Below are 12374 nucleotides of genomic sequence, written 5' to 3' on the forward strand. Positions count from 1 at the left end.
GAGTGGGTTAATGGGCATTGGAGGAACTCTTGGAACAGAAGAGCTCGTCAGTACTATACCAATATGCTGAGCAGGAACATGGGCCTCACTCAACAACATAGAAGTAAAGATCTTGTCCACACAGTACAGACGCAACATTTAAATTACAGAAGCTATACACATAATAGAAGATAAACCTAGCCTAAATAGAAAACTAGAATGGAACACTAGCACACAGCATGCACCACAACCTGATGACAGAAAAAGATCCCCATAAACTAATACAATAGATAAATAAATAAATGGAGTTAAGTAACTAAATACATAAACAAGACACAATAAAGTGATCCCCCCAAAAAAAGAAAAAGTAGATAAAAAAAAAAAATAAAATGAACGTAAATAGACAGGGGATACTGACAATGCTGGTACAATACACATTCCCACACACACTTACCAAACATAAAGACACACAGTGATATACGCATGCGCAAATAAAGACACACACAACAGGAGCACAAAATGGCAGATCGTTAGGAAGGAGAAGCACAAAAAAGAAAGAAGAAAGCAAAGGACCAGATGAGGTCACAGTAGTGTGACGAAAGAACTCTGACTGAAATATAAGTAACATGAAATAAAGCTGAAGCAAGCGAACACCGAATAAATGGTGTGTGTTTTCATTGGCTAAACTGGCAACATGGCCATCCCCAAATACAGCAATATCTGTCTCAACACATGAGTTCACATCAAGAATCTTGCAAAATGAATACATAAACATACATATATATATATATATATATATATATATATATATCATCATCATCATCGTTTTATGTCCACTTTCCATGCTGGCATGGGATGGACGGTTTGACTGAGGACTGGTGAGCCAGAGGCTGCACCAGGCTCAATCTGATCTGGCAAAGTTTCTACAGCTGCATGACCTTCCTAACGCCAACCACTCCGAGGGTGCTTTTACATGCCACCGGCACAAGGGCCAGTCAGGCAGTTATGATCAATGGAACAGCTTGCTCATGAAATTAACATACAAGTGGCTGAGCATTCCACAGACACGTGTACCCTTAAAGTAGTTCTGAGGGAGATTCAGCATGATATAAAGTATGACAAGGCTGACTCTTTGAATTACAGGTACTACTATTTTTGTCAGCTGAGTGAACTGGAGCAATTGTGAAATAAAGTGTCTTGCTCAAGGACAGAACGCGTCGCCAGGGATTGAACTCATGATCATGAGCCAAATACCCTAACCACTAAGCCACGTGCCTTCGTATATATACATATATTTATACATGAGTGTGTGAGAGACAAAGAAAGAAAGAAAAAGGGAAAGAAAAACAGCAAGAGAAAATAGAGAAAAAGCAAATGATTGATAGAAAAATAAATGTACATATTCCGTTATGTATGGTGAGAGAACCACACATATGAACTTATATCATTTCTAAACTTGGCAAAGTATAAAACATCTACTTTTATATTGATTAGTAAAGTAGAAATTATTCTAGAAACAAAATTGTGTAGAAGCAATATTTCTCATCCACTTTATAAGGTCAGCATCTGAGGTTAAAATACTTTGATTTACTTTTTGCTTTGGTTAACTTTTGAAGGTAGAAATATATTTTATCTCTACCTGATAACACTTAACATATTACACTAAAACAGGTTTTCCTATGTTATTGTATTCTTTAAATTGTTTAGTAATATGATTTCCTCTTGCACTTAGTGTCTTATCATCATCGTTGTCATCATCATCACCACCATCATCATTATCATCATCATTTTACATCTGTTTTTCATGCCAGCATGGGTTGGATGGATCATCCATTTTTTAAATGAAAGTCACTGCTCCCAAAGACTGGTGTCCATAGGTGTTATTTGGCTTTATTTTTACAGTCAGATGCCTTTCTTATCACCAACCATTTTACAGAGTGTACTTGGGTGCATTTTTCTATGGGACCCACACCAGAGAGGTTGAATAGTCATTGGTGAGAGACACATGTAATGGGACATCACAGTTCTATGCTTTCTTTACTCATTTGTCAACCACTTACCAGCACCAGCACTACACAGGTTCTCTTGTCCACCAATCACTCAAGTGCAGTGGTTCTTAGCTGGCATCCTTATGACCCATAGGGGCCCATATAAAAATTTGGTGGGGTTCCATGCAAGCAAAATAATAAATTGGGGCTTCACATCATTTTTAGGCATCAAGATGTATTTATTGCATGAAGCAACCAGGCTTCTTTCTCTAACGCTTTATACTGTTCAATATATTTCTGGCCACTGAAACATGTTCTCCCAGAAAGTGTTATTACAAACTTTCACAGGTGAATGAGTGAAATAAGAATTATGAAAGAAGTGCCTGTAAAATTAGTTTTTAAACAACAAATGGTTATGAGGGTACACAAGAGTAAAACAGTAATCAAAGGGGTCCGTAGGTAAAAAATGGTTGAGAACCACTGTCATAGAGGGAACTCAGTAGGGAAGACAGCTATTTGTTGTGGCACCATTGGTGAGTATATTTGGGGGTATATTTTGTACACAGTGTAACCTAAGATGTGTGAGCTGAGCAGAAGTATAGGTAAGAGAGTGATGACAGCAGGAAGGCCAGAATGGCCAGGTGAGAAGAAAAAGAGTAAAAGCATAAGAAGTACACAGTAACCTGGGACGTGCTTTTGCTCAGGTGGCTGAGGAAAAGATCAGAGTAGGTAAGTGAAAGGAGCAGGAGGATGGTGGAAAAGGCAGGGCTGTTAGAGATGCAGTCAGGAAGGGAGTGATTGTGTTAGGTATGGTTAATGTGGAATTTCTCACTGATTATGATGTAATTTGGTTTGCACTGTCATACTGAAAGGATCTCCAAGATGAAGTCTTTTGCTTTTGAAATATTTGACAAAATGTAAAGTGTTCAGAAATATAGGCCTAAGGGCTTTCATTTCATGTTAGGAGAGAATATAGTGCCTATGGCCTTTTTTAGAGCCTCCAAGACTGGTGAAAGGGAGCTATCCTCAAAATAGAGGTCTAGCTTTAATGCTAGTAATAGAATGAACTCTACTTTAGGAAGTTGAAGTACCAAATCATACTAAACCACATGTAGGCCTTCAGGCTTTGACCAGATTTGACCAAAGAGCTGGAATAAATGCAAAAGCAGAAGCTTCTACTCTGATTTTCTTGCAGTTATGCTAATCCACCACCCCGGGTTGGTAGTTTGTAGTTGTTGGTGGGGTAATCAACTGCAAAGGTAGGGATGAAGGGCAAAGTTGACCTTGGCAAGATTTGAACTCAGAAGTGAATAGAGCCTGGCATTTTATCCAATGGTCTAACAACTCTGCCAGTCAGTTCCAAATTCACTACTTTTTCAACATTTACAGCAAACAAAAACCTGAAGAACTTTTCCCAAAGAAAATTAAGTTCACCTCTTTAGAATTTTAAAATAAATGAGTCTCAAAGAGTATTATTGATTTGCCAAAATGTGTCAGGAAGCTAAAAGGTTGGAAACCCCTGCTATATAAGAATCCTCACTTTTGGCAATAAAGTTATTGCCAAAATTTGCATTGATTTCTAACATTGGCACCATATTGAGTAATATCTAACAACACAATTCAAACTCCAGATATTTTTTTCCATGTTCTTCTGTGATTTTTATACATGCAGCTCTATTTATGTAATATGTATATATATATATATGCGGAGAATATACTTATGTATAACTTTCCTTTTAGTCATGACTAAAAAAAAACTCTTTTCAACTTTTCTTTCCATAATTTTTTTCTTTTTATTTTTTTCTGAAATAAATCTTGATTAGAAAAAAAAAAACTTGTTATATTTGAAAAATAAATTCTTTTATTCTACATCCATTAAGCAAGGAAAATATGTAAACCAAAAAAAACAACAAAAAAACAAAAAATACCATTACATGAAATCTTGCCTAAAGCTTTGTGCAGATGTGTTACTTTCATGCTAAAGACATTTAAAACAAGAATAAAATAGAATATTTTTTGTTAAATAAGTAAATATTTTACCATATTTTCCAAGTATATATACTACAACAAAAGAAAGACTTTGTTATTATTTGAATTTGAATAATTAGTTGTTACTACTACTACTACTACTACTACTACTACTACTATGATTATTACCACTATTATTATTATTGTTGTTGTTGTTGTTGGCAATGGTTATTTTTACTATAAAACTGTTTAATCTTTGCAACTGTAAAATCTGAAATAATTTCAGGCATAACGTGATCATTTTACTCTATTATTTTCAATTCAATGAAAATTTTCTCTTCATTCAAATTTCAAAAATAAGAAATAGCAGGTGCAAATCTAAATTGCACGCCACTTCATATATCAGATATATTTCATTGAAGCTGTTTTATGGAAATCAGTACTAAGGAATTACATACACCTATATCATTATTCCTCTTGGAAAGTTATGTTTAATAAATAGGATTTACTATTTATTGTTATGTGATAGGTGTAAGTGCAATTGTGTGCTTAAGAGGTTTACTTCCCACCCATGTGATCTTAGGTTCAGTCCCAGTATGCTCTACCTTGGGCAAGTGTCTTCTACTATAGACCAAGGACGACCAAAGCCTTGTGAGTGGATTTGTTGGGTCTAATAATAATGCTAACTAGTATTAGACACAGGAATAAGAAGAAACAGGAATAACATTGACTAATTCTGGCCTAGAAAAGTTAAGGAGGCAAACTGATAAGGAATAGAGTTCTGTGAAGCATGAATCTAATCTTTGGTAAGTCAGTGACAACTCATGTTTCACACTTCTGAGGCCTCATAAGTGTAGGCACAGTTAAACTTTTACTGCTAGATCTTAGATGCCTATAGAGCAGGGGTGGGCAATTGTTTTGGCTTGGGGGCCATGGTTGTGGAGGGTGGCACCTTCTATAACTGATTATATTCATTAGATAACATTACATTTCATTTAATGTGAAGTGTAAATTACATAATAATAATAATAAATAATTAAAATTGAAATAATGGTACACAGAAAAGGTTTCATTAAATTTATTTATATGCAAATTATACATCAGCCAGCAACTTACTGTTGCAAAGAGAAAACTGTAAAGTTTGGTGAAAATCGGTTGAGAATTGTGGAAATGTATGTGTTCAGTGTTCCTAGTCAATTTAATCACTGTTGCTGGTGGACAGTGGAAATGAATAAATACACAAAATCTTTTCACTTCTATAAAAAGATTTTAAAAGTATGGAAGACCTCACAGATTATAAAACAGCTGATTAATGCAAATGAATAGGAATCATCTGTTGTTGGTTTCCCATCCCTTTAGAGGCCCCACTATCGATTTAAAAAAAACTAAGTAGCCTATGTTTGGGACTGGGATATGAAGCAGCTGAATATAAAATTTTAAAGAAATTGAATGAAAGATGTAGAAGTTATTGAGGTACATTAAATTTTTGTACACACACAGAGAAAAAACTTCAATCTTATAGATACTATATATATATATGTATGTTTATATATATGTATATATAGGAAAAATAGAAGTTGAAACTGCACTGAAAATAGTTAAAATGTTTCAACATTCACCTTGAAAGGAACACTGGTTTGTTGTAGAGATCAATGCCTGCAATTTTGAGGTGAGGAGTTAAGTTGATTACATTGACTTCAGTACTTGACTGGCGCTTTATTTTACTGACCCTACAAGGATAATGTGCAAAGTTAAGTTCAACAGGATTTGAACTCAGAGTGTAAAGAGCTGGTAAGTATTTTTGTCAGTTGTGCAAATGGTTGTGGCAGCTCACTGCATTAATCAGTGAAGCATCAGACTGGTTATTTTGATATTGTTTTAATCTTTAAAGAGAACATAATTCTTATTTTAAAGAGATAATGGTGATTATACTTTAAAAAATTGATTAAAATAAAACACAATTTTACATTTAAAAAAAAGGTCAGAATTACCTGAAATATGTAATAAATGATCACAACATAAATTCATTGTATACATATTGGGGAGTTTATATTAATTATTCTCGTTATATCAGCCTCTTCAAGCTGAAGTAATTGATAAATCGTTTATTTATTTCATTTATTAGGAGTGAAAGTCATTAAAATTAAATATCAACATGATTGATTATTCATAATCATAGGTGCTTGTCACTGGGTAATTCTTAATATTCAGCAATATCAATCTTTATAGACACTTGACCTGCTAGAAATAGCAACCAAATCTCCTCTAATTACATTTTACTAGCTTAAAAAGGAGGGAAGAACATATTAAGTAAAGGAGTCACTAATGAATATAATGTTATGATAACAGCTGGAACATATTTCAACATGTCTGCTTGATCAGGGATAATCTGGAGTTAAACCCCAACAATTAAAAGGGGATTATTCATATTCCTGTTGATATCATTGTCAATGAATTGTTGGAGTTGTAAGAGCATTCGATAGAAAGCTTTCAAGTATTTGCTCCGACATTTGGCATTCTGAGTTCAAATCCCATCAAGGTCAATGTTGCCTTTAACCCCTTCAAGGGTTGATAAAAAAAGTAGCAATCAAAGATAGTGGAACTGGGAATATTGAAGGCATATCAGACCGGATGCCATGCAGTATTTGTTTCTACTTTTTATATTATGAGTTCAAATTCCTCCAGGGCTTACTTGAGTAACAGACTTTGCAGTTCTTGGTTTTAAATTAGTACAGATTAGTACCTATTATAATTAGTACAGATTATGATAGGTCCCAGACTATCGGTGTCTGGGAAGTCATGTTGAGCCTGTAATAAAAAGAATGGTAACTATAGGTCTTTGAGTTAATCACTTTCCTTAATCAATCTGTTTTACTGATTTAGTCAGAAGCAAAAGCACAGAATCTTCCATGACACCTTTCGGGGCCTCAATGATTAGTGGGAGTAAGTTGTTCTCAAGTTAAGGACATGGTCCAAATGTTTGGATTAGAATGAACTCCACCTATATCACCTCAGCACCAAATGCTGGTGTTAAACCAGGAAATGTATTAAATCTCCCATCCAAGAATCAAGAATGTCAACCATCCCACTAAAAGCTTCCATGCCAATTTCCGTTGGCCAAGTTTCATTCACAAGGCATTGGTCAATTTGAAGCTATGGTAGAAAGTACTTGACCAAGATACTACCCTGTGGAATTGAACCGTAAACTACACATTCAAGCAAACTTTTTAATCACATAGCCATGCTTACAATCACAAGGAGAGAGAAATAGCTACAAGCAGCAAACAAAACCAAGTTGTAGAATTTGGTTCTCTAGTTCTTGCTCATTGTTCTGCTACCTTAATTTCCTGAACAATAAAATAAGTTTGTTTCTCCAAATGCTAAGTAAATTTCACAAACACATGATTTCCGAAGTGGATCCATTGTTCATTTAGCGGAATGCACAGATTCTATATTGCTATATTGTTATATGAAGTTTCTGATAATGATTGCATTCACAATTTGTGTGTGTGTGTGTGTGTGTGTGTGTGTGTATATATATATCTATCTATCTATCTATATATATATATATATATATATATATATATATATATATATATATATATATATATATATATATATATATATATATATATATATATATATATATATATATATATATATACATATATACATGTATATATGTATGTATATATATATATATATGTATAAATATATGCATATATACATACATGTGAATATGTGTGTGTGCATGTGTACATATACACACACACATATATATACATATATATATATATATACACATATATATATATATACATATATATATATATACATATACATACACACACATACATATACACACACACACATATATGTATATATATATACATATATAAATATGTATGTATGTATGTATATATATACATATATATATATATATGCACACACGTGTATGTGACTGGTTTTCCATAAGCATCTGATTCTTTATTTAAAATCTCGATGTGTATTTCCTTCTCTTTTGATTTGCAATTCGTAAAGGTGAAAATACCTGTCACCTGTCAGAAAACATTATGTGGAATTTTGTTCTACATCTACAGTATCTACAGTGTCTGCTGTAGGGTTTTATTTTCTAAATACCAATTCCCTAAGTGCCAAATGCCAATATTCCAAATGCTGATATCTCCAACGCCAAAATAAAGCTATTGTTTGTGTTTCCTAAATAGATATACCTATGTAATTCATATAGTTAAAACAAATTTAGCATTGATAATAATAATAATAATAATAATAATAATAATAATAATAATAATAATAATAATAATAATAATAATAATAATGATAATGATAATAATAATAATAATAATAATAATAATAATAATAATAATAATAATAATAAAGGTAAACAGAAAAGAAATAGACAAAGCAAAATCCTGACAATGGCTGAGAAGATCAGACTCAAAGCAGAGACTGAAGGATTTTTAATTGTAGCACAAGATCAAGGCCTTCCCATCAGAAATTACCAAACAACACCTGATGAAAAGAAAGAATATGGTGATGGAAAAGAAGCAATAAATCATATTGTCTCTGGCTGCCCAGTCCTGGCTAAGAAAGAATATATTCACAGACACAACAGAGTTGGGATCTATATACACTGGAAGCTATGCCAACACTTTGGAATAACAACAGAAAAAAGATGGGATAGGCAAACGCCAGAAAAGGTCACAGAATATGAGAAAGCAACCATACTCTGGGATATGCCAATACACACAGATAGAGAAATCAAGGCCAATAGGCTGGATATAGTTATCAGAGATCATCAAGGAAAAAATGCTTTTAATCAATGTATCTGATGACAACATCTCTCTAAAAGAAATGGAGAAACGTTCAAAATACGAAGATCTGGAAATAGAGGTAACTCAAATGTGGAGCCTAAAAATAGAAACAATAGTAGGTGCATTAAGTATGATTAAAAAAAAAGACATTTAGACAAATACATAACAAAAACAGCAAGACTTACAAGTACATATACAGAAAATAGCACTACTAGACACTACACACATCCTATGTAAAAGACTTTCAATACAGTGAAAATAAGAGCACCACAACAAGCCACAGCACATACCCATGGTACACAGAGCTGTGCTCAGTTGTGCAGTGAAAGCACGTGATAAAAATAAGACTACTGAATAATAATAATAATAATAATCATAATCATAATCATAATACAAAAAAAAAACATCTCTAAACGTTAGAAATACCCTACAATCTAGATGTATTGCAAAAGTTTGCATTACTTGGAACTGCACACATATTGCATAAAGTACTGTATGTCTAAGGTCCTTGTTGTGACTTGACAAACAGAACAAATCCCTGGTAGACACAATATCTTTAATCAACAACCTCATGATATTGTATACTGTGCGATGACTATAATTAATAATAATAATAATAATAATAATAATAATAATAATAATAATAATGATAATGATAACCCTTTCTACTATAGGCACAATGCCTGAAATTTTGGGTGCCAGAGTTGGTTGATTACATTGACCCCAAGATTTGATTTGTATTTATATTATTGACCTTGAAATGATGAAAGGCAAAGCCAGTCTCAGCAGAATTTGAACTCAGAACACAAAGCCAGAAGAAATGCTCTTAAGCATTTTGACCAGTGCAGTCACAATTCTCTCAGGTGATCTCCTTAATAATAATAATAATAATAATAATAATAATAATAATAATAATAATAATAATAATAATAATAATATCTATGATACCTACTTTCTGTAATTCTGTGCCAAGTCAGCATGCACTATGAGCTGAGGAAGAATGGACCTTGTCCCAACCATCTTCTCTTCATGAATGATTTAAAACTGTTCATGGAAACAGAGCCTGGAATGGAGAGGCTGGTTGAGATTGTACAGATGTGCAGCAAGGATAGAAGAATGGAATTTGAGATCTGAGTGCGTGGTGCTAACTTTGAAACAGGAAAAGAGTAGATGGTAGGGACATAGACTTGCCAATCAGAGAGCAAATGGGAGACTCGTATGAACATGGGTAACAAATAACTCGGGATCCTGAAGCTGGATAATATCTTGCACTGAGAAATAAAGTTAAGGTCACCGCTGCATATTTGAAGCAACTAAAGCTTTTCTTGAAGTTAAAACTGAATGTAAGGCACCTTGTGGCTGCCTTCAACATATGAGCTATTGCTGTAGTCCCCCTCTCAGTTGAGGGAACTTTGTTTTGCAAGTTATTTGGTGACCACACCAGCATTGGTGTCACCCATTCTGAAAAAGACATGAGAGGTGATTGACCAACTTGATTGCACTGCCCCAAAGTTGAAGACAGCGTATGGCACCCTCCACCCTAAGGCAAACATACACAGACTGTACATGAAGAAATGTAAAGTGGATGTTGCCTGATTAACATACAGGAGTGGATCAACAGTGAAAGAAGAAACATCATCATCATCATCATCGTCGTTAACGTCCGCTTTCCATGCTAGCATGGGTTGGACGATTTGACTGAGGACTGGTGGACCAGGAGGTGACACCAGGCTCCAATCTGATTTGGCAGAGTTTCTACAGCTGGATGCCCTTCCTAATGCCAACCACTCCGAGAGTGTAGTGGGTATTTTACGTGCCACCAGCACGAGGGCCAGTCAGGCGGTACTGGCGATGGCCATGCTCGAAATGGTGTATTTTACGTGCCACCTGCACAGGAGCCAGTCCATCGGCACTGGCAACGATCTTGCTCGAATGTCTTTTCACGTGCCACTGGCACAAGTGTCAGGAAGGCGACGTTGGTGACGATCACGCTGGTGCTATTTACGTGCCACACTGGTACAAGTGCCATTTGGCAAACAGCAAATAAGGCCTGTGACTGTATGCTGCTGATGCAGAATGATTTACCAACAATAGAGGTGAGAGTGAAAATGAATTCTGATATAAAATTATTAAAATAACAAAATATATTCCTTGTTAATGATACCATACAAAGATGAATGAAAAATATTAGTTTCAAATTTTGGCACAAGACCAGCAATTTTGGGACAGTGGGTAAGTCAATTACATTGACCCCCAATGCTCAGCTGGTGCTTATTTTATTGACCGTGAAAGGATGAAAGGCAAAGTTAACTCCAGTGGCATTTGAACTAAGAACATAAAGTCAGAAAAAATGCCGCTAAACATTTTGTTTGGTGCAGGAATGATTCTGACAATTTTCTTCCTGATTGATGAAAAATATTAAGCGGAAATTATGTAATCCACTTTAAAATTCTTGAAAATATTTTGGTGCTAAATTTTGGTAACATTTGTAAGCCTTTTTAATAAATATATTTTCTCTTGATAAACACAAGAAATGTTTAATTAGTCTCAGTAGAGATCTGACACTTTGGAGAAATGTCCTAGATCATTTTTATTAGCAGTCTTTCTCATTCTTTAATCCATCATTTCTCAAATATCTTTAGTTATTTTCATCAATTATTTCATATCTAACAGCAATATTTCTTTGATTGTGAGTAAAATTTCCGTTTGCTTCCATTTGGGATTATTCATTTTTTCTTTCTTCCATTCTACAAGTTTTCTGGTTATATTATGATTAAGAATAATTTGATACAATTTGTCACTTTACTCTTTACATTGTATTAAACAGGAATTTTATTTATTTATTTATTTAATGTTTTGCTTGCTCTTATATAATCATTAACGTTGATTAAACACATAAACAATTAATCTTTCTTTGTTTTTCTCTCAGGCTCAGATAATTCATTTTTAATCTACTCATTACACCTGTTTTGAAGATTTGCTCCTGGCCAGTATTGCAATATTATAATTCTTTTATTAACAAAAACAACTTACAATAAACTTTATTTCTACATTGTCAATGTTATTGTTGTTATTTCAGCTCAGACCAAGCTTTATTGAGTATACTTATAATCAAAGATATTCTAAATATCATCTTTCTATCTTTTTAGGGATAATATTAGACTACATTATTTAATAAATCCTTTTCTTATTTAAGACAGTAGAGTGATATGAGAGAGATTTAACTACTATTTCTAGCAGGATACACTCTTGTCCATTTGCTTTATCACCATATAACAAATAATACATTCATCTAAATGAATGATATTCAGTGTGTGAGATTATTAATTATGATGGCAAGATTTGAACTCAGAATGAAAAGGGCTGTAATGGAATACTGCAAAACATTTTGATCACTGAAGTATATTTGCCACCTAAATGTGGCTAACCCTTAAGGGTTGATGTTACTGTAGCTTGTAGCCCCAGGAAGATAGCTCCTCCAGCTGGCTATTGACACACTATCTGTGCCCTATCAGTATTTGCAAAGGGAAGTCATTGTTCCCATCTCCAGCCTGATGTGATACATACGGACCCGAGTTTCTGGGTATTGATCCGTCATCATGAT

Source organism: Octopus bimaculoides, chromosome 1, assembly GCF_046866305.1.
Source record: "Octopus bimaculoides isolate indiv1 chromosome 1, ASM4686630v1, whole genome shotgun sequence".
Classification (NCBI taxonomy): Eukaryota; Metazoa; Mollusca; class Cephalopoda; order Octopoda; family Octopodidae; genus Octopus; species Octopus bimaculoides.